Below are 22,968 nucleotides of genomic sequence, written 5' to 3'. Positions count from 1 at the left end.
TCTGATCCCTCCTTCACTGTTGTAGGCATTTGAGTTTGGAATCACTGGCTTTTCTTGCTGCCCCTGCAACTGAAAAATTGATTGGAATGGAGGGTTGGGGCGGAGGGGGGGTGGGGGGGGGGGTGGTGGGGAGGGGTAAGGTCACAGCACTGGAGACTAAGTGACTTGGAGGCCGAGGGTTGACCAAAGGATGCTAGATTGTTGATTCATGGTACAAGGGAGGCCAGCCGGTAGTATAGAGCAGTGGTCTCCAAACCTGGATTATGAACCTCATCCATAAAATAATATATGCATATGTGCCCTTCAAAGTAGGAATTATTACTTAAAAATGATATGTACATTCTGCTCTTATTTCCAGATATAATGTACTCTCACGATCATACAAAGATGACTGTAAGTCCATATTCCAAATAATCTTCATTATAATTTTGGATTTCTGGACAAACCTCTTAGTTGGCGGATGTAGATTATTAATGTTATCTTTAATTGACAGCTTTTTGGCATTACTAAGCCTCTTATATACTTGTGAGGGTTCGTTTCAATGACTCTGGATAATGTGTCCCGTAAGTTCTGTGCCATACACACTCCAGCCTATTGTAGTAAATTGCATGGAATGAACAAGTAGGTCTCTCAACCCCTCTGCACTGCAGAGTTTTATCTCCACCCTTTTTCATGTTTCTTTCACACAACCTGATGGGAAGCCATCTGACAGATGGACTAACTGAATGTAATTATGTGTGTTTAGATTCAAATTTTTTAGATAAAAATAACATAAGCAGAAGTTTAATACTGTTTTCTTACGGGTCAAGGGAGTATGTCATTTGTTCCCTGGATTAGCTACTTTGGGTCCAGCGGAGGGGGGTTAAAGCCTTGCCACTCAAGTAGTCCCCACATCAGCACTGGCATAACCTGGGAGCAGGATGGAAATGCAGCCCAGCCAGTGTGGCTCAGTGGATTGAGTGTCGACCCATGAACCAAGAGGTCGCCAGTTTGATTCCTGGTCAGGGCACATGCTCGGGTTGAGGGCTCAATCCCCAGTAGGGACATACTTGAGGCAGCTGATCGATGTTTCTCTCTCATTAATGTTCTCTCTCCCTCTCCCTCTCCCTCTCCCTCTCCCTCTCCCTCTCCCTCTCCCTCTCCCTCTCCCTCTCCCTCTCCCTCTCCCTCGCCCTCGCCCTCGCCCTCGCCCTCGCCCTCGCCCTCGCCCTCCCTTCCTCTGTCTCTAAAATCAGTAAAAACATATATTTTTTAAAAATATAGAAATGCAAATTCTAGACCACGCCTCAGGCCTACTGAATCAGAATCTTCATTTTAACAAGAACCCCAGGATATTTGTATGCACAGAAAAGTTTTAGAAGCGCTAGTGAAAAGGCCAGCCAGGCCCAGCTAGTGTAGCTCAGTGGTTGATTATCCACCCAGGAACCAAGAGGCCACCGGTTCGATATCCAGTCAGGGCACATGCCTGGGTTGTGGACTCAGGGAGGCAGCCAATCTATGATGTTTCTATTTCTCTTCCTCTCTCTCTCTCTCTCTCTCTCTCTCTCTCTCAATCTCAATCAATCAATAAACACAGAAAGAAAGAAAGAAAGAAAGAAAGAAAGAAAGAAAGAAAGAAAGAAAAAGAAAGAAAGAAAAAGCAAGCTAAGGATATTTTGTGGGGAGGGCAGGAGGCATGTAGAGGAGATCATGAGATCTCATCATAACCCTGTAGACACTAGAAGATAAAACAAAAGCAATTAAAATCCCAAATAAAAGTTTACTGGCATTTCATGAACTCATAGAAAAGGCATTTGTTTTGGAATCTGCAGTCAGACTGTAAGATTCCTTGAATGAGGCTTTCTGTTGCCAGAGGTTTCCACATTTCCCAGCTGCCTGCAACTTATCTGCCTTCTTAGCTAAAGCCTAATGACTTCAGGCATCAATGTAATGTGTTCTTGCCTCCCTTGATTGTTTTCTTTCTTCCTGTGCCTCTAAACCTGAGCTGTCTTTAAGGCCTGGTCTCCATTTCCTGAGCAGATTCACAAAACAAAGGCTTTGCTGTCTCTTAATTCGTTTGGGGATTAGGTCAATTAGAGATGGGGTGAAACTCTTGCATATCCCAAGACATTTAGGTCTTGTACCCATGAGTGCTGCTGGGAAAGCTATATGCAGTTTGACCAAAACAAATTTCAGATGCTTGCACTGCAGAAGTCAGTGGGGAACCTGATTTAACATGGCTGAGCGAGGTGTGAAAACCCAGGCCTGCCAACCAGATGGAGGTGTCCATCAATGCAGTGGTTCTGACACCTCCTGGGTAATACTTGGTGCCCTGAGAATCAGAGATAAGCAAGACCACAGCCCAAGGTCTTGTGGCAGAGAGAAATTTGTAGACAGATATTTTGGCAACACAGATACATTGGGCAACAACCGAAATATGTGAGGTGTCAAGTGATAAGAGTGGAGTAAATGATTAAATTTTGAGGCAGCCAAGATGATCAGGCATAGGGGGCTGTGTTTGAAAGTTAAATAATATTTGTCTAGTGGACAGGAGAGAATAAAAAGAAATCCAGATAGATAGAATAGCTTATGCAAAACAGACCTGTGAATTGGTGTTGAGTGTTGGCCACTTGCAAGGTCAAGGTGATGGACAGGATCTCAGGAGAGGCAGAAAGACAGTGACGAAGGAGTCTGGATTTATTTCTGGTGGACAGTGTCTCTTAAATCAGAGTATACTTAACTGGGGTGCACAGTAGTAGGGGAGGGGTGAGCCTGCAAACGGAGGAGGAGGGGGAAAGGCTGGTAAAGTTGTAGTGGGCAGTGACAAAGGTGGAAACTGACCAAAGGTGAGGGAAAGCATGGCACCGAGGGCCCGCTGGAATTGTAAACTAGAACTGAACAGCAGCACCCATCTCAAGGTTTCTTCTGATTCTTGGGGCTTTTGTGTGCAGAGTAGGATCAGCACAGGGTTGGAAGCTTTGGGTGCCATGGCTGGACATGGAAAGTGAAAGTAAAATGTCAGTGGAAGGAGATTAAAATGATAGAACCATGTGGATTATTTTTTTAAAATGATGGAACCACCTGATCCAGGCTGTGTAAAAAAAAAAAAAAAAAAAAAAAAAAAAAAAAAAAGCCAGAAAAGAAAATAATTAGAGGGAAATGGGGGCAAAAGGAACCCAAGGTATTGGTGAGCTCCAAGAAGATGATCTGAGGTTGTGGTCAGAAAGTGAGGTGTTAGAATTTAATATTTCGCAAGTGGAAAGTTCCAGTGGACATCAAGGTCTGTGGTGCAGATGTCGCCTGCTCTTCTTCCTCTGTGAATTAAAGTGGTGGGAGATGCACTAACAGGTGAAATTTGGTGATGGGAGAGCATGACAAGGAGCCACAGGGATGAATATGGGGTCAAGGCTGATTCTTCTTGGGGGTCAGGAATCTTGGGGCCTAAGGAATCTGTGACTTGGCCAAACTGTGTGAACAGGAGCTTCCTGTCACTTGAGATTCAACTTTAGTGACCTGCCTAGTTCATCAAGCATTCATTTCCTAAAAGAGAGAATCTGATTGGATTGATTCTGTCAGTACTCAAACCAAAGTCTTAAAAAAATTAAAATTGGTTTTTAGAGAGAGAGGAAGAAAGAAGGGGAGAGAGAGAAATATTGATGTGAGAGTGAAACATCCATCACCTGCCTCCTGCTCCCTACTGGAGATCAAGCCGCAACCCAGGCATGTGCCCCGACTGGGAATCGAACTGGTAACCTTTCAGGGCACAGGATGACGCCAAACCAACTGAGCCACTCCAGCCAGGCCAAACCAAAGTCTTTTGTATCAAATCTTCTCTGAAAGTGGATCTCCCTTATGCAGGGTCGACATGTAGCTGTGCGGGACTAGGATCTGGATCCAGGGTGATAGTTAAGGCAGAAAACACTTGCTGACCGTATGCGCAGGCACACGGACTCATGTTATCTTCACAACAGCCTCATGGCATAGGTACTGTGCTGTCTTCACTTTACATGTGAGGAAACTAAGGCACAGAGAGGTTAGATGACTGGCCCATGTGTACATAGCTGGGAAATGTCTGGCTGTGGAGTCTGCTCTCAACCCCTCTATATGATGGCTGCTTCTGAAAAGAAATGATTCTGAACCTGTTTCTTTAAAGGTGGCAGCAGCCTTCATGGTTTCCCCCCACAGATGAGGTCCCTATAAATGTGATCCTTTTCCTCCCCCCTAACCCCCCTACCCCCAACCTATGAGAACGCCAGGTGGATCTAGTTAGCTATAGGGCGACAACATGATTTATCAGTCAAACTGAGACAGGAGTAAAAATGGGTGCTATTAGTTATGCCAGCACAACAGGCACAAACTAGGGCTTTCTGGACACCTGATCTAAGATCACCTTAGCTGTCTGCTCTGTATTAAGTGAGAATTCAAAGACGCCCCAGGTGGACTCATAATATTTCCAACCTGCAAGAGGAAGACAAAGTTTTCCAAATCTCAAATTCCAAACAGCCTGGTTCAGTAGATTTTGAAGGAATAAATGGCAGTGTCTGTGTGCCCTAAAGAGGTGCGTGGAGAAGGATAGGAAAGAATCGGCAGGTGCAAGGAAGGGGCACAGCTGGTGTCAGTGTAAGAAATGTCCACACCTGTAGAGGATTTTCATAAGAATTTATTTGAGCCAAACTGACGACAATGGTCGGGAAGCAAAATCTCAAATGCTCCCTAGAAAAATGCTTCCTGGAATGGCAGCCAGTTTGCAGCTTCTTTTATGCATTTGGAATACAGGAGGGAAGTAAAGGTTACGTGAAGATGGGGCCTGGATACAGGATAGTTAACTGGATCTTTGCTCACTTGAGAGCCGGCTTCTGAGGGTCTGAAAAGAGGCATTTCTAGATCCACAGAAACAATGGACAGGGCTGGCTCAAGGGGAAGACAAACCTTGCTAAAAAGTTATGTGCGTGGGGCCTGACTACCCACCCTGACCTGCCCAGTTAGGAATTTATGGTCAGCTCACCCTGTGAGGTTACTTTCCATAGAACCCTTTTTTTGTCCACACTGCAAAGGGCAAACAGGCCACTCTTTGCAGTAACTTTTGTCCAAGCACTTCACAGTTGAGTAAGTTAACACTTGCCATTAACTTAAAGAAATTAGTCAGCAGACCTAAAGGAAACTTAAGAAATCCAGTTTGTTGAAATGTATCTGGGGGAGAGCTTGGGGTCCATTCAGCATTTCCTGCCATGGGAAGCAACCGTAAATGGCTAAAGGAGGAATAATAGGTCTTTGAAAAGCCCAAGACCAGAGATTGCAGGAATCAACATTTCTTTTGAATTTGCAAAGCTAACATCACTTTACAAAACTGGAGAAACTTGATTTTGGGGAAATTGAAAGAATGTGCCCCAAGGTCATCAAGCTGTCATGAGACCAGAACCAGTACCGGCTTAGACAAGCAGTTGGTCTCTGGTTCCAAATTTTTGTCTTTTTTTGTTAGGGGAGGGCAGGAACTGGGGCACCCCCTGCCCAGAACATCTAGTCCCAGTAGTATTTGGGTTTGGGGAAACAGTTTTGAGGTGTGTGTGTATGTGTGTGTGTGTGTGTGTGTGTGTATGAGAGAGAGAAAGAGGGAGCTGTTTGTTGGCATCAAGTATTGTGACCTGAAGACAATAGTCAACCCACTTGCTCTGCTCTTTGAATTCACTGCACTCAGCCTTGGAATGAAGACCCTTAGTTGTTCAGGGTGCCCAGGGCCAGGGCAGGGTCTGTCACTCCAACTGCATAGGCGTGCCACCGGATGGGGCTGTGCCACAGATCTGGGTTCCCGATGTGGGGAACTCTTTTCCCGCATAGTTCTGGCTGGCCTACGAATTAAATTGACATGGGACGGATTAATAGGAGAAAATAACCAAATTTGATTATGTATGTACCTTTGGGGGTTCCATAGAAAATAGGACCTGGGGACAAACTGGGCAGTTCTGGCTTGTATGCCATCTTGAGCTAAAGGGTTAGTGGTTTGCACTTCGAAGGGGAGGAAGGCAGTTGACGTGGAGATGAAAAGCAAACATTTGGTAAGCATATGTTTGCTGGGGCCTTCTTTAACCATGGGACACAGAGGATTCTGATCAAACAGGGTGTGGTAGGTTCCTCCCTGTCTGCCACACCTAGCTCATATTAAAATATAGTTATTTATGCCCTAGCTGGTTTGGCTCAGTGGATAGAGTGTCCACCCGTGGACTGAAGAGTCCCGGGTTCAATTTCTGTCAAGGGCTTGTACCTCAGTTGCAGGCTCATGCCCGGCCCTGGGCGGGGTGCGTGCAGGAGGCAAAGCAACCGATGTGTTTCTCTCACATCGATGTTTCTCTCTCTCGGTCTCTCCCTCTCCCTTCCGCTCTCTCTAAAAATCAATGGAAAAATATCCTCGGGTGAGGATTAACAACAATAAAAAATATATAGTTATTTATGATGATAGCTTTCTTCTAGAGCAAATCTTCTATCTAAATTCTTTTAGGTTGTTAGGGGGAAGGCCTAAGGTTCTTTCTGAGTCTTTTATTTCTTAAAAATAGCCAGCTTAAAATCATCAGTGTTCCCCAAAAGGGTATATTTTGAGGTGGCAAACTCTGCTCCCCCTCATTGGATACAGGCATCCTCATTCTATCTTCTGCATCTCACTCCCAACCTCTCACAGCTGGATGGGCCAGAGGCAGTGACTCAGCAATTGCCCCAGACATCCTAACCAGTGCTGTCCTATAGTCTGAGATAAGGGCCACAGCATCCTCTCCGCCCACGAGGCTGTGTTTTGGATGAGAATCCGTTTGAAAGGATTTATTACATATGAAAACTATGGAGCTCTAGTTTTACTGGAGTATTTTAGGTGGCCTTACAGTCTCTGCACCTGTCACCCCGCTGCTCCACTCCCTTTCCTGGTAATGAATCCTCTTTGTGTCTGAAGCCTATTTCTTCTTTTTTTAAAAATGTATTTTATTGATTTTTTTACAGAGAGGAAGGGAGAGGGATAGAGAGTTAGAAACATCGATGAGAGAGAAGCATCGATCAGCTGCCTCCTGCACACCCCCCCCCTCCACTGGGGATGTGCCTGCAACCAAGGTACATGCCCTTGATTGGAATCGAACCTGGGACCCTTCAGTCCCCAGGCTGACACTTTATCCAGTGAGCCAAACTGGCTAGGGCTGAAGCCTATTTCTTTATAAGGACAGATGTGTGCAGAAATGAGGTGCTTGAGGGTTTCTACTAAACTACAATATGGGAAACTATATGAGGATAAGGTTTCAAGTGAGATAAGTGTTGGAAAAACAGTCATCATTGTTTAAACTGAGGATCTGAATATACATGCGTGAGAAGATTGCTTTGACTCTCATTCAAATTTTAAAATTTTGTGAGTTTTTAAAATTTTTATGTGTTTTTATTTTTCAATTACAATTGACATACAAGATTATATTAATTTCAAGTGTACAACACAGTGATTACACACATTTATATAACTTATGCAGTAATCATCCTGGTAAGTCTAGTACCTATCTGATACCATAGTTACTACACTATTCTTGACTCTCTACATTTTGTGAGTTTTAAGGCAGCCCATGCTAATCTGTATTTTAAGATTGTAGCAACAAGTGACCAAACTTGTTCTTTTCATATTATAGATTGATATTTTTCACCATTGCACCTCTTCCAGCAGTTGAGTCATGTTTGGGAGCACAATGCAGAACAAGTTCTAAACAAGTTTTTCAAGTGATATAAAACTGTCATTGGCCCTAGACATAATAGAGTTTTCTAGAATTATGTGAGAGACAGAAACTACAGAATCGCTGATGCCAGATAGTCCCAGAGGCCCTCAGATAACAGTGAGGCAGGGCTTACTCATTGATTCACTCGGCCACCCTTAGCCTCTTGTTTATAGCTTCTGTTGATGAGTGTCCTGGCACTACTGTGATATGAACTTGTAATGGAGAGGAGTATTTATGATTTCTTTGTTTACTTCCATAAAAAACATGACTCCTTGGAGAACAAGAGTTTGAAATCATTTGATGGGGGAAAAAACAGTTTACTACAGAGCCGAGTAAGTGGCAGAGCGAGACAGAGGGGTGCTGGGATCTGCCAGAGCCTGAGGAAGTTATGAGTTTACTGCCAGAACAGCCCCCCAGAGCCCTGATAGTGTGACCAGTAATTCCAAAGTACCTCTTTCAAAATCTTTTCTGTCTTCCTGCTTCAGATTCTAGAGAGCCCTCTTGGAAAGTGGTCAATAAATAGGCAGGTTCTTACCTGACTGGTGACAACCTTGGGAGGGGTGGGGTGCCCCACTATTGGAAGGTGGGTGGATTTGTGTGTGTGTGTGTGTGTGTGTGTGTGTGTGTGTGTGTTTTGAAGCACCTTGACTTGAACCCACTAAAAGGCTGTGACTACCAGACCTACTAATTAAACATCCCAATAAATGAAGACTAAGCTATGGTCAAGGCCTGAGAACTACACTCTATTTTATGGTTATACTAATCAAATTGGCAACGCTCTGAACTTCCATTTAAGGGGAAAATGGGATTTATCTGGAATTTTTCCTTTGAACTATGGAGTGTTTAAAAAGTATGGGGCAGATGCTCCAAAGCAGTAAATTCAGGTGTTCAAGTTCATATAGCCTGGTAATAAGTAAAATGAGTTCTTGAGTAATTTTAACTTAAGATAAAGGATTTCCCACCCCACATTAATGCTTAAAACAGCTTATGGATTGACATTAATATACCCAAGTGCTTTGGTGTCTAGCCTGAAGCCCTTACTTTACAATTTCTTGCAGAGGACTAGGAATATAACTCTTCCAAAGGATACTTCTGTATGATTTATTAGATTTACTAGTATGTGTATGCTCCTACTGCTGCTATATGGAAAATGCTAGAATTTAGTAAGGAATAAGTTTATGAGCTATTGGTTTATAATTAGCATTCAGATGTTTGATATTTTTAGGTTAGCAGATGAGACTCATATTTTCATAATGTCATTTACTCTGGAAAACATTTTCTCTGTTTCTGAGAACAGTTGTAAATTGGAGGAGGTTTAAAGTCTTCATCCAAGCCTTTTGTTCCTGAGTTGTTATTAGTTGGAGTTATTGAACATATATCATCACCACAAAAGTTTAAGGGAATGAGTGTAGGTTTTTAGACAATGGCGAATATAAGAAATTACTGACTGGACAACTCAATTGTGATAATAATGTAAGGAATATGGAGATAAAGGTGGGAAACATCAACCTTAGGCCATTTATAATTTTGGGAGCTATAACAACATATTAACTCATTTTTTATAAAGCTATACAAATATATCAACTAGAAATCTTCAGTGGTAGTATCATGAAATAGTATAAAGTAAAGACACTAATCTGTGAATATAGGCCCCTTCTCAACTATATCATATCCACCTTCTTAAACAGAAAAAAAAAAGCTATATACATTTGTGCTTTCAAACTTTATATGGGAAGTAGGGTATCTTTTAGCTTAAAAATATTTTGAAAGCTTAAACTTAAAAATATTAAAGATGCTATCAACAGTTAAAAAGAAAAATATGTGGATTCTAAAGGAGCACCAGTTGTAGTTATCTTAATCCATGCCTTGGTCTCCAGACAAACAGCAAAGCAGTCTTTCCTTCAACATCTGTCTCTCATCCCCATCCATCATTTACTATACCCCTCAATCCCTCTCCCTTAACAGCCCTATATAGAACTGAAAACCCACAGGACAGTAGTTCAGTGCTTAGCAAAAGTTTTCTCTCTCAATTTTAAAATATGCAACAGTTGAAGATTTTATGTTCTATCATCTTAATAATAAATGCTCACTGCCCTACCAATAGAAAATTCACTGCAATGGCATTTCAGCACCGCGGATAGCACCATTGGGTGCTTCTTCCCCCTCCCCAATTTTTTGCCATGCCACATCTGGTCTGACAAGGGGGGTTATCCATGGCTGTGGTGCCATAAATGGCAGTTCCTGCAAAACTCACTATATATTAAATTCACCTGAAGAATTTTAAACTCCCAGAGTCCAGCCCCCACCACCTTCACCAGTTAAATTAGAATATTTGGGGTTAGTCCAAGCATGATGAATACTTCTTAAAGCTTCCCAGTCTTAAAACCAATAGAAAGTGGACATTTCTAGATGAGGTGAGTTTCTTCTAAAATAGAGGTTACCAAACTTAATTGCCTCTTAGAATAACCCAAGTAGCTTAAAAATAAAATCATTAACTGGGGTTGTCCCTAGTCATTGTAACTCAATTGGCTTAAGAAGGAGCATAGACATCACTAGTTTTAAAAATATCTCAGGTGATGTAATTTACAAGGATTGCTCAGCAGTACTCTAAGACCTGGAATTAATTTTTTCATGTGGAAAGGTTAGGCAACTTTGTTATCGCATAGATGCCCTACATTCTAGAAGGAAGCAATGTTTTATGATGTTGGATTTGAAGGTGAGAAACTTGGGTTCTGGCCCTATTTGAAATCAAATGGGACTCCAACAGCTGCCTTTTGCTCACATGAAGTATGACATCATAACCGTCTACCAACTCGTCCACAAACATTACCTTTTGTCTCCAGCTAACATTGGAGATTTCAAACTATCCTCAAGGGAAGTTAAACATTTCAGTAGCAATCTCATTCACTTAACCCACAATGAGGCATATCTCTGGCTGATCACTCTTCTTTAATAAGTTGGGATTATGTGGCAGACATCAGTTAGTGTTCAGCACATATTTTGCATGCCCTTTGAGTTTTCACTCCTCCCTTACAGTTATACTGGAGCCTTGTAATCTAAACAGAGAGTCCCTTCTGGGACAATGCAGGTCAGAGCTCGGGTGTTCACCTTTTTTCTCTTCCTTTGCTGCCTCAAGGTTGGATGGGCCACATGTTGTAGAGAGCATAGCTTCATCATGGAGGAGGGCTGCCTGCCTGCATGAGATTGAGTGTAAATAAACAAGCTACTGAGATTATATATTAGAGCTTGTCCAATGTGATGGCTATTGCTTATTATATATCACAAAACTCTCAAAGATTAATGAATATTACTGAGAGTGTCAGCTGATTTCAATCCTTATGTTCCCAACCATTTTAAAGTGAGAGAAAATATATGTAATCCTCGTGTTCCTACCTATTCCAACTAAGAGGAGAGACAGTATATATAATATATGGACTCCATATTATATAAATGTTTCATTCTTCTATTAATAACTGTACTACTAATGTGTATATATAGCCATGTTTCTAGATTTGCAGTAACCAGAGGGAAAAACCCTGAAATTATCAAATAACTTATTTAATTCATTAAGTAAGGCATTGAAAGTCCTTATTTGCCTTTTTCTTCATACCTGAAGTGCCCTTAAGGAAACGCTTGATCTTTCTGTTGCTGAGACTGATTTGAACGCCATGCCCTTGTTTACATGCAGTGACAACTTGCTCCTCTGTGTGGCCTGTAGAGTCTCTCTTGGCTAAGCTGATGGTGTGCTGTGTTCCCCCTGGTTTCCTTCTATCCTGAGGTGGAGCTAGTAGCATGCCAACATCAAAATTTACCCCAGCCTCGGATCTAATAACCACAGAGAAGCAGATATGTTAAAACACAACAAGCAAACAATGGTGGTATCTAAATGGTATAAGTAATCTAGTTGTTTTTTGCCACTGACTGTCTGAAGTGTGAAAGTTCTTGACCTGATGTCAAGCATCCTAGTCTCCTAGAGGTTTTGATGAAAGATCTTCCTCATTTTACTCCTCATGCCTTGCCTTTTCTCATCCCTTCTTCACTATCAAAGAACCTCAGATGCCCTGAGAAATGAACCCAGTCTATCTATAGTCAGTCCCTTGAGCATAGGCTGATTACATCCCAGTGGAAGCTAAAACCTAGATATTCACTATTAATGCTCCCCTCTCCTGCAAATCCAACATCCTTTATGCAGAAAAATTCAACTTAGATTATTCTCTAGAAATTTTCAACACTTGCAAAAGATAATTTTCAAGGGTATTAAATTATAATCTAATTTTAGCTGAAATAACATCACTAAGTATTTATTTAGCACTACCTGTGTTGTGACGTTATTATTCATGGGTTATATCTGCAATTCCTAATTGCTTAGTTCTACAGACCTGCGCTTGTCTACCTGCAATATTATCTCCATGAAGCCACTAGTCTAGTGGAATATTTAGCAAATTATTGCTCATTAAATTATGACCCCAAAGCATTTAGAAATATCCTCGTGTCCACCTTTCTAATTGGATCTGGCCTAACCTCATTTCAAAATGTGCAGAGTCCCCAGGAGACACACTGACAGCAGCTTTTTGCAAAATCTTCAAGGAATGGGATGCCTTTTAGATCAATTATTACTTAAACATATTTCATTTCTTTGATAGACGCCATTGCATTGACCAATTCAAACTAAATTGATTTTTTTATTTGTGGCCAGTTAATTTCCATTTTGAACTACAGATTGTGATTCTAATATAAATATTTTAAAAATCTGTGGATCACACGTCACATATTAGTTTATTGCCCATTGAAACAAAGCTGCCTCTTCTAAGATATCTTTTGAGGTGAATTTGGACTTAGTGTCTCATTACATATTCTGTAGAACTAAGATATATATGTGTTCTTATTAGAGGAGAGGTGGAAAGAGAGAAATGCCAAAAGGTGGGACTGATCCAAAAAAAGGGAAAAGAGGTGAGAGTTGTCTGGATTTTTTTATAGTATTTCCCAGTCTAAGTACATATATCCACATAAAACTTGTACATGAATGTTTATAGCAATATTATTTGTAATAGCCCCAAAGTGGAAATAATGCAAATTTCTACTGATGGATGATAAACAAAGCGTGGTGTATCCATACATTAGAATATTATTTGGCAATAAAAAGGAATAAAGTACTACTAAATGCTACAGCCTGGATGAACTTCAGGAAGTCATATGCTAAGTGAAAGAAGCCAATCATAAAAGAGCACATAGTACATGACCTCTCACTGCAATGTCCAGAATAGGCAAATCTCTAGAGACAGAAAACAGATTAGTGGTTGGCTGGGCTGGATTGGTGCGGATGGGAAATAACTCCTAATGGGCACAAGGTTTCTTTTGAGAAGGACAAAAGTGTTCTAAAATGAAATTGTGGTGATGATTGCACAACTCAGTAAATACACTAAAAACTCTTAAACTGTGCACATTAAATGGGTAAGCTTTGCAGTACATGGATTATATCTCAGCAAAGCTGTTAAAAATTTGGGAGGAAATTGGTTTGGAATTCAAGGTCTGTATTGATTTGTCTACCTTAAAGAAAGAGAAACAACTTCCCCCAAACAGACGACAACAGCAACGAAACAGAGGCTCATCAGTATAACATTCTGTCCTAGAATTTATGGGTATTTCCCCCACGTGATTTATGTAAAGAAAACCATACATTTTCCTCTACAAGCTGTCTCTTCTTTCAGTCTGGCTTCTTTTGGAGCCAGCCAAAGACCTTCAAATCCAGTGACCCGGAGAGAAAAAAAAATCCAGAGGTCGCCTCGGCCCTGTATTCCTCCCGCCTTAAACCCTCCTTACCCTGACCCCCAGCTTCTAAACACTGAAGTGACGTCCTGTGCAGTTACCTCTCCCTCTCCGTTCTCGGAGCTCATGGGAAATTGGGCCCCTGTCGTCTTGTCCACAGCCATTTCACAGGACCTGACATGTAGTCGGTCCTCAGGAAACCTGTTGGGCAGAACAGCCCTGGCCCCTCCAGCCCCAGAGGAGGAGTTGCTAAAGCACCGGCACCTTCCTTCCCGGCGGTATCTGCTAACGTGTTTCCCTTTCTGAGTTGTGCTGTCTTAGAACAGGACCATCCTCTTGGCCTCTCTTGTTAGTTACCTCCTCGAGGCAAGACTCAAGGAAAGAACATTTCTGAAGCATGTTTCAGGAGATGTCAATAGCAAGAGTAAAGTCAAGGTACCTTCTGCAGGAAAAAACATTATTTTTCTACCCCATTTTTTAAAAAAGAGATACATTAGGTTGCGCCTTCAATTTAGAACGCCTCTGGGGCAGTAGAGCCCTTTCACAGAATGAGAGGGGAGGCCTGTGGGACTTGGGTTTCTCATCAAGGCTTGGCTAAATAGAGGGTTCTTTCTGCCTGGACATCGGTGAACTCATTTGGAGTTTCATCTGAAACTATTAAGTAGCAGAGAGGCCCTTGCTGATCTCAGTAGTATGACATTTCTTTTACAAATTGATGCTTCAATTGCATCTTTGCCACCTCCACTAGGCCAGCCAAAGCAGGTTTGCTGGGCAGCTGTGTTTGCTCTGCAGCCTGTGGCAAAGGATGGGTGGCTGCAGAACAGGACCGATTCGGAGAGGCTTTACTCTCCCTGCCCCGCCCCGCCTCACACACCCCAGGAAGGCATGGCTGGTGCTTCTTCCTCAGGGGCTGTTGAGAGAGGTTCTGCCCACCTCCCACCAGCCCAGCCAGCACGCTCAGCTTTGCCTCTGAATCAAACATGGGTCTAACTACCTGTATGCTTTCTTACCTGGTAACTGTTTTTCTCCATCTCACACTAGTTACTTTTTAAATATATTTTTATTTATTTTAGAGAGGACGGGAGAGGGAGAGAGAGAGATAGAAACATAAATGATGAGAGACAATCATTGACCAGCTGCCTCCTGCACACCCCCTCCTGGGGATTGAACCTACAACCCGGGCATGTGACCTTGACTGGAATCAAACCTGCGACCGTGCAGTCCACAAGTCCTCGCTCTGTCCACTGAGACAAACCGGGTAGGGCCTCCTCAACATGCTTTAACCAAGTTTCTGAATTAGGCTAGATGCCCCAGGGCATGGACTAGGAGCTGTGGATAGAGGGATAAATAGAAAAGACAAATCTCTTTCATCAGGAGTTTATAGCTCAGCCTCTCCCTTTTCTTTCTCATCTTTCTCTTCTCTAACCCCCCTTCTCTCTTTTATTATCTAGAGCAGTTGTTCTCAACCTTCTGGCCCTTTAAATACAGTTCCTCATTTCTGACCCAACCATAAAATTATTTTTGTTGCTACTTCATAACTGTAATGTTGCTACTGTTATGAATCGTAATGTAAATATCTGATATGCAGGATGGTCTTAGGCGACCCCTGTGAAAGGGTCGTTCGACCACCAAAGGGGTCGCGACCCACAGGTTGAGAACCGCTGCATTAGAGGAAGCTTATAAGAGTCACAATTTTCTTAAAAAGCTTTCTGGCAGTAGAGCACCTTCCATTTGACTTGTCATGTAAAAAAGTGAAAACACGAGCCACGTTTCCTACAATTTGCATTTTTGTAAACATGAAAATTAGAGACGGTAAGTAATCTTGCTTCCTAAAAAAAGACAAGGTAAAATGCAAATATGGTAGCAATGCATTTCATATACATTTTACCTCTGGGTTTGCATAACAGAATTAGATCTGCAATGTATTTTTACTGGCTGATTTACTGGCAGGACTCTCTCCAACTAATAAATATATAGTGTGTTTAGAACAAACACCTGCCCTGGCACACAACTTGTATTAGCAGTTACTACACATAAAAGTCATTCCAAGGGCAGCCTTTGCTGGGAAAACAGATAGTGCCTGGGTGTAAGATAAACACAAGCAATTGTATCTTTTTTAAAAATTAGCACGATATTTGAAACTGGCAGCTCAGTCTCCCAGGATTCAAATATTGCCACAGTTGAAAAACAGAGAGAGATACTAATGAATTAGTCTAGTTAGTTAAAAATTAACAATGCCAGAACTCCAAGTGAATTATGTTCTGAGGTCAAAGAAGACAGGTTTTAAAAGGATGGAAGAAATCTATAAACCTCCAAATATCACTTAAAACTCTAAGACATAGGAGTTATATTGCCACTCCTGTTATTGATTGTAAGAACTCAGAACTCAGGCTAGTTCTTACATTTAGAGGCCTTTTGAGCTTTTCCAGGCTGGATTTATTTAATGATTTTCACTGATAGATCAGTGAAAACACATATATATGTAAATAAATAGAAAAATGTCTGGAAGAGCACCTGTCATTGAAAGGACCAGGGTTGCCCTGACTGGTTTGGCTCAGTGGATGGAGCGTTGGCCTGCGGACTGAAGGGCCCCAGGTTCGATTCCGGTCAAGGGCATGTACCTTAGTTGTGGGCACATCCCCAGTAGGGGGTGTGCAGGAGGCAGCTGGTCGGTGTCTCTCTCTCATCGATGTTTCTGCCTCTCTATCCCTCTCCCTTCCTCTCTATAAAAAATCAATAAAATATATATTTTTTAAAAAAAGAGAGAGAAGACCGGGGTTGTGAGTGGCAGTAGAGTTGGCTGAGGCAGAATTTTATTGTAACATTCTAACTTTTTAAATAAGGGTAAATGTATTCATGTAAAACTTGTCCTATTTAATAAAAGAGAAACATGGTAATTAGCATACGACTGCTACCCTTCCCATTGGCTAGTCAGGGTGATATGCAAATTAACTGCCAGCCAAGATGGCGGCTGGCAGCCAGGCAGCTTGAAACTAACATGAGGCTTGCTTGCTTCAGTGACGGAGGAAACCAACGTTCCCCGCCTGCCTTGCCGGCCTCTGAGCCTGCAGTTTGAAACATTGTAACAAATATAGAAGCTAAACAAAACCCCAGAAACCTGCTCAGAGCTGGAGTTATACATTGTTTCGATTATAGAACCCAAACAAACCAGATACCTGCTTTCAGCAACAGAGGCCTCAGAGCTGGAGGCAGAGCTAAAGCTGGCCCAGAATAAAAAAAAAGAAAAAAAGGAGCAGTTGGGAGCTTCAGCCCTCAGCCCCTCACCCAGACTGGCCAGGCACCCCAGTGGGGACCCCCACCCTGAAGGGTGTGTGACCAGCTGCAAACAGCCATCATCCCCTCACCCAGGCTGGCCAGGCACCCCAGTGGGGACCCCCACCCTGATCCAGGACACCCTTCAGGGCAAACCATCCAGCCCCACCCATGCACCAGGCCTCTATCCTATATAGTAAAAGGGTAATATGCTTCCCAGCACCGGGATCAGTGGAGCTGGGCGGCCTCCCGGCACTGGGATCAGCGTGACAGGGGGCAGTGACCAAACCCCCTGATCGCCCTGTGGCTCTGTGTGTGACAGGGGGCGGGGCCACAACCTCCCTATCCACCCTGCTCTGTTCGTGACAGGGGAAGGCGCCCCAACCTCCTGATCAGCCCTGCTCTGTGCCTGATATGGGGGAGCTCCCCAACCCCCTGATCGCCCTGCGGCTCTGTGTGTGACAGGGTGTGGCGCCCCAACCCCCTGATCGGCCCTGCTCTGTGTGTGACAGGGTGCGGGCACCCCCCCACACACACACACACACACGGGCCCTGCTCTGTGTGTGACAGGGTAGAGCCATAACCTCCCCATCGGCCCTGCCCTGAGTGTGAGAGTGGCGGCGCCCCAACCCCCTGATCGGCCCTGCCCTGAGTGTGAGAGTGGCGGCGCCCCAACCCCCTGATCGGCCCTGCTCTGTGGGTGATAGAGGGTGGTGCCCCAACCCCCTGATCCGCCCTGCTCTGTGTGTGACAGGGGGCGGTGCCCCAACTCCCCTATCAGCCCTACTCTGTGAGTGACAGGGGGGAGCTCCTCAACCCCCTGATGGGCCCTGCTCTGTGAGTGACAGGGGGGAGCTCCCCAACCCCCCTGATCGACCCTGCTCTGTGCGTGACAGGGGGGAGCTCCCCAACCCCCTGATCGACCCTGCTCTGTGCGTGACAGGGGGGAGCTCCCCAACCCCCTGATCGACCCTGCTCTGTGCGTGACAAGGTAAGGAGCCCCAACCCCCCAATTGGCCCTACCCTGAGCGTGACTGACTTCCCAATCTGCCCTGCTCTGTGCATGACAGGGGGCGGCGCCCCAACTCCCCAATCGGCCCTGCTCTGAGCCTGACCAGGGGCTGTACCTAGGGATTGGCCCTGCCCTCTGCCACCAGGGAGCAGGTCTAAGCCAGCAGGGCATTATCTCCTGAGGGGTCCCAGACTGCGAGAGGGCACAGGCCAGGCTGAGGGACCACCCCCTTCCCCCCCGAGGGCACAAATTTTTGTGCACCGGGCCTCTAGTATAATAATAAGTGCTTTAAAAAGTGAGCTCATAAGTGAAAATTACAGTGTCTGACAAGATTCTTCCTAATCCATAACTATACAACTTCATGTCAAGTTTGGTCAAGAGAGTCAGTAAAAGTAGTTCTGGTCTTTCTTTAAAGGAATTCTAGGTAAACTCTAACAAATGAACATATATGGTGGCAAGAGCCAAAGTTGCACTCCATAGAAAATTGTCTCATAGGTACCTCACAAAAGAAAGGATTATACACTTTAAAAACTGTTCACTTAGATCATGAGCTCATCATCACCATTTGAAAACATGAGATTAACCATCCTTAGTATTTAGAAAGCACTGCTTCAATGGACCAATAGGAAAAATATCTTTAAAAAACTGGTTTTCCTATTGCTGTGTTCTGCCTGAATGCATGACAGTTACAATGTCAGTGCCATCCTGGGTGAAGCCAGCATAATTCCATTTGACAAGATAAGCCCCTCTGAGAATCAGGTATATTTTACACTTGAGTCAATATTGGTCTGGGATGTGGTTCTCTTACATTTCTCAGTCATTGGCCTCGTCTGGCTTAGAAATGAGACAAATCAATGTTGGCAAGACTTGCAGCCATTATCTGTCTTTTCCTAGGCTTTGAAAATACCCAGAAATTGCCTGGTTTACTGAACGCTCCATTCAGTTGTCCTGGAGTTTAAAGGCATACATTCTTGTCACCATGGAAACACTTACATCCAAACGAAATGAATTCAGTATCTACCTCCCTCCTAATGATAATATACAATGTGAGCTCTGAAGAGAACAAGGGATCTCCGTTAGGCTCCATTGCTGAGATGATGGCATTTCCTAGCTCCGTGAATATCTTCCTTAGTTGGCTTTAGTCCCTGGGTGTGTATTTGCAGGCAATAGTAGATGGTGACAGGTTTGATACTTTAATCCCTTGCCACTGCGTTACTGCATTTATGTGAGCAAGCCAAATGCCAGATTGGTTTCAATCAGATTCTGAAATTGTTGGACATCTGCTGGCAGGCACCCATGTTTGCTTCCAGATGCCTAGATGTCTGTTATTGGGGTCTAAGTCTATCTGGGGCTGGAATAAACTCATTCAGACCTGTAAGAGGCCCCGTGATCTAAAGATGATCAATTCAGGGAAAAAGCTACTCAAAGTGAGTCCACTTCCACAGGGGCCTAATATTTCAGAGTAAATGTACTGGACGGTGGGGGTGGTTTAATTGGGATTTCACTTAAAAAAATAAAACAAAAATTATAAACAGTTATTTGATCTTATGTTTCAAAAACACTTAGGCTATGGTATCAAGAGTGGTTGAATATGTAGGTTGGATCTGGCATGAAACAAGTATCGCATTTTTTTGTTGTAAATTTTCTAGCAGAATTGATAGCTAATGGTTGCTCTCCCACACATGGGACTTTTGCCACTCTGGCGGCCCCGTTTTAACCATCAGGCCACTCACTCTTCCACAGCCCATCAGGTTTCACCCTCCCTTTCCCATGTCACTTTCTGCTTCCTGGTAAATCCCTTACTCTAGCTTGGTGGCTCCCTTCTATGCCCCACCCCTACCTCACACCTAAGAGTGTTAATAACACTTCCATATTATAGAACGTCCAATCTATGTTCAAATATCCTCACTTCCTTAAGGATAATTTTAAAACATTAGTTTCCTAACAAACACCTCAGAGACTGGGAAACTGAGGCAGATTTCAGAGGTTGGGGAATTGTGAAGGAAAGCATGGGTGGTACCACGCGGAAAATATGACTTGGATCTGGAGACCTGGGTTGCAGTTCTAAATTGCAGTGAGGCCTTAAGGAAGATGTTAGCTTTCCAAGCTCATTGGCAAAATAAGGGGATTGGGTAAGATAATTCCTAAGGCCCCTGCTGATTCCCCTCTAAAAAATATTATACATTGCTAATGTAAAAATATGCAAATGGTGCCCTGGTTTTTTGAAGGAAGTTTTTTTGCCTCTTCTTTCTTGATTAGGATTGTCTAGTCTAGTGATGAAAGCTAAAGGTAACTTTCCCTTCTGTGGTGCCATTTTCTTTCATGAAGGAATCGTCTACTAACCACTGTACCCCTTGTTCCACTGGGGGAGGAGCACTTTTAAATCTAGCATACTCTTTTGTATCATTTATCTAGGGCCACTCTTGTTTTCCCATCATATTTTTGTTTTGTTTTTAAAGATGGTTTCAGCCCCTGCCAAAAAATGCCCCTAATGTGGACCATTCACATTCCCCGCTAACCAGTATTTTGTTCCTAATGAAGTATTGTTTGGGTAATTGTGGAGCGAGAGTGCCCAGCACTATGTCTGCAGTTGCCCTAGAACATAAAACACCGGAAAGAGCAGGGTGGTCTTCCCTGACTTGACTGGTTTTGTTGATTTGCACTGTGTTCTGGTGACCTTCCCCGTGGCTGGAATTGCTCATGGGTGCAATAAATCTGGGAGCTTTGGCTTTTTCTGCTGGCTCTCATGGTCCCACTGAGCCTGTTGCTTCTTTTGCTTTCTGTTTTTCTCTCTCATCCTTCTCTTTCTCCCTCCTCCTTTCTCATTCACTTACTCATCCTTCACTTGGCCAGTATGTTCATGTATTGTGGCCTTGCCCTTGGGCACAGGGTGGGCTGCTGTGGAGGGCACCCCACCCCACTGGTTTAGTTCTATTTGCTTCTGCATTGGCATGGCCCACATCAGAACGAAGGGCTGCAAGAGGGTCATTGTCTTGAAGAGCTGCTTCATGACCGTAATGAAAAAGGACCCCTGGAGTGTGTGTGTGTGTGTGTGTGTGGCTTATTAGTCACTTACAAGGCAATTTTCAAGCCAGCTTCTGATTTGGGGAGCCTGGGCTTGGTGAGGAGAAAGAAGGGGGAGAACTCAGAGCACACAGTTGTGACTGGCCTGGGCTGCGAAGAAGAGGAAGGCTCGGTTCCCTGGGATTGGCTAGCACACAAATGGAGATGCAATGTGATGCCTTGGTGGTGGCCCGGAATGATTCACTTTTATAATGAATCCATTTGACTCCTTTCTAAAGCATTTGATCTATTAAGTGAAAAAATAAATAAATAAACAAAAACCTGCCCCACATGTGTTGCTCAGAATTATTGCTTTCATCATCATCATCATTTTACAGCTGTGAGTACACAAAATACAGAGTTTATTCTTATATTATTAGTTACTTAATTATTGTATTATTTTCCACACGAACAACCGTAAACCTACTTTTGCCCCACCCTGTATTATCTGTGAGCTTCATCATGTCCCTCATGATCCCCCCACCCCACCCCACCCATTAGCATCCACCTGATGTATCTACCATGATTTCTTTCAGCCCATTCTCCTTTCAATGCTTTCATAGCAACTGTGAAACAACACATTTTGTGTGGGCTTAAAAAAGGACATTTAAATAAATAGGATGGAAGACTCATTTGGCAGCCTGCTTTCATTTATTTACCTTTCATTCAGCACTGCTTTATAAGATCCATCTATGTACCTATACTCAGATTCAGTACATGCCTTTTCAATATTTTTGTTCACCAATTATACATTTGTTTGGCCATTTGGGCAATTTTCAGTTCTTTGCAGATACAGATGCTAATGCAGTGGTACATGTCTCTGCACATTTTTTCCAACTCTTTTGTTTTGAAATTTTGAAGCCTGTAGAACAGTTGAAAGAGTGTACAATAATCATGTGCATTCCATTTACCTAAATTATCCAATTATTTCATTCCACCATATTCTCTCTCTGTTCCCCCTTTCCACTCCTTTCCCCCTCTCTCTGTCTGATTGGGCTGCTATAACAGGATACCATAGATGGGGTGGCTTATGAACAACACATTTGTTTCTCACTGTTCTGGAGGCTAGAAAGTCCAAGATCAAGGTGCCAGGAGATTTTGTGTCTGGTGAGTGCCTGCTTCCTGGTTCATAGACAGCTGTCTTCTCACTGTGTCCTCACATGGCTGAAGGGGGAATCAAGCTCTCTAGGTTCTCTATGAGGGCACTACTCATGACCTAAGTTTTGCCCTCATGACCTAAGCACCTTCCAAAGGCTCTACCTCCTAATACTAATTACCTTGGAGATTAGGTTTCAATATATGAATTGGGGAGAGGGGTGCACAAATACTCAATCTATAGCATTCTCGCCCTCTATAGATAGATAAGAAGATAGACAGGCATATATATATATGACATATATATATATAGACAGGCATATATATATATATATATATATATATATATATATATACACACACACACACACATATGTATATACACACACACCTACATACATATATGTGCAATTAATTTTTTTTAAACTAAATCTTTTAAAGTTTTAGACCTTGGTCCTAAATATTCCATCATTGATCTCCTAATAACAAGGTAATTATATAACCACAGTGCAATGATCATGCCTAAGAAAATTAAATAATAATGCCATAGTGTCACATAATACCAAACTAGAATATGCATATTTTTATTCTAAAAACTACTAAAGTCTTGCCAAAGCATCTGTACTAATTTATTGTTCCCAACAGCAATGCATGAACATTTCAACTTCTCCACACATTCACCAACATTTTATTATTATCTGACTTTAATTTTTGCTAGTCAGATGGATAAAAAGTATCGCTTTCACATTTCCATTTTTTAAGAAAGTCAGCCACAAAAACATGTAATTCAAGCATAAGATTGTATTTTTAATTGCCAACGTGTAAATGAGATCCCAGTGTGGCTACCAGCACAGGGTAATAAGCTCCATGTCTGTGAGGATTTAAAGCAGGATGCTTATAGTTTTCTGAAGATTTAGAAGGGAAAATAACACAGTTCTTCATTTTATAAACGTAGACCTTGCAGCCAAAAGTCTCGTGGGAGGATGTTTTGACACAATTTTCTTGGGGATCTGAATTTTTGTCAGTAGAGTATTAACAGTTAATGTCATT

The sequence above is a fragment of the Myotis nattereri genome (assembly GCF_964212035.1).
Source record: "Myotis nattereri genome assembly, chromosome: 12".
NCBI lineage: Eukaryota > Metazoa > Chordata > Mammalia > Chiroptera > Vespertilionidae > Myotis > Myotis nattereri.
The sequence above is the reverse complement of the archived record's forward strand: the minus strand, read 5'-3'. Positions refer to the sequence as shown.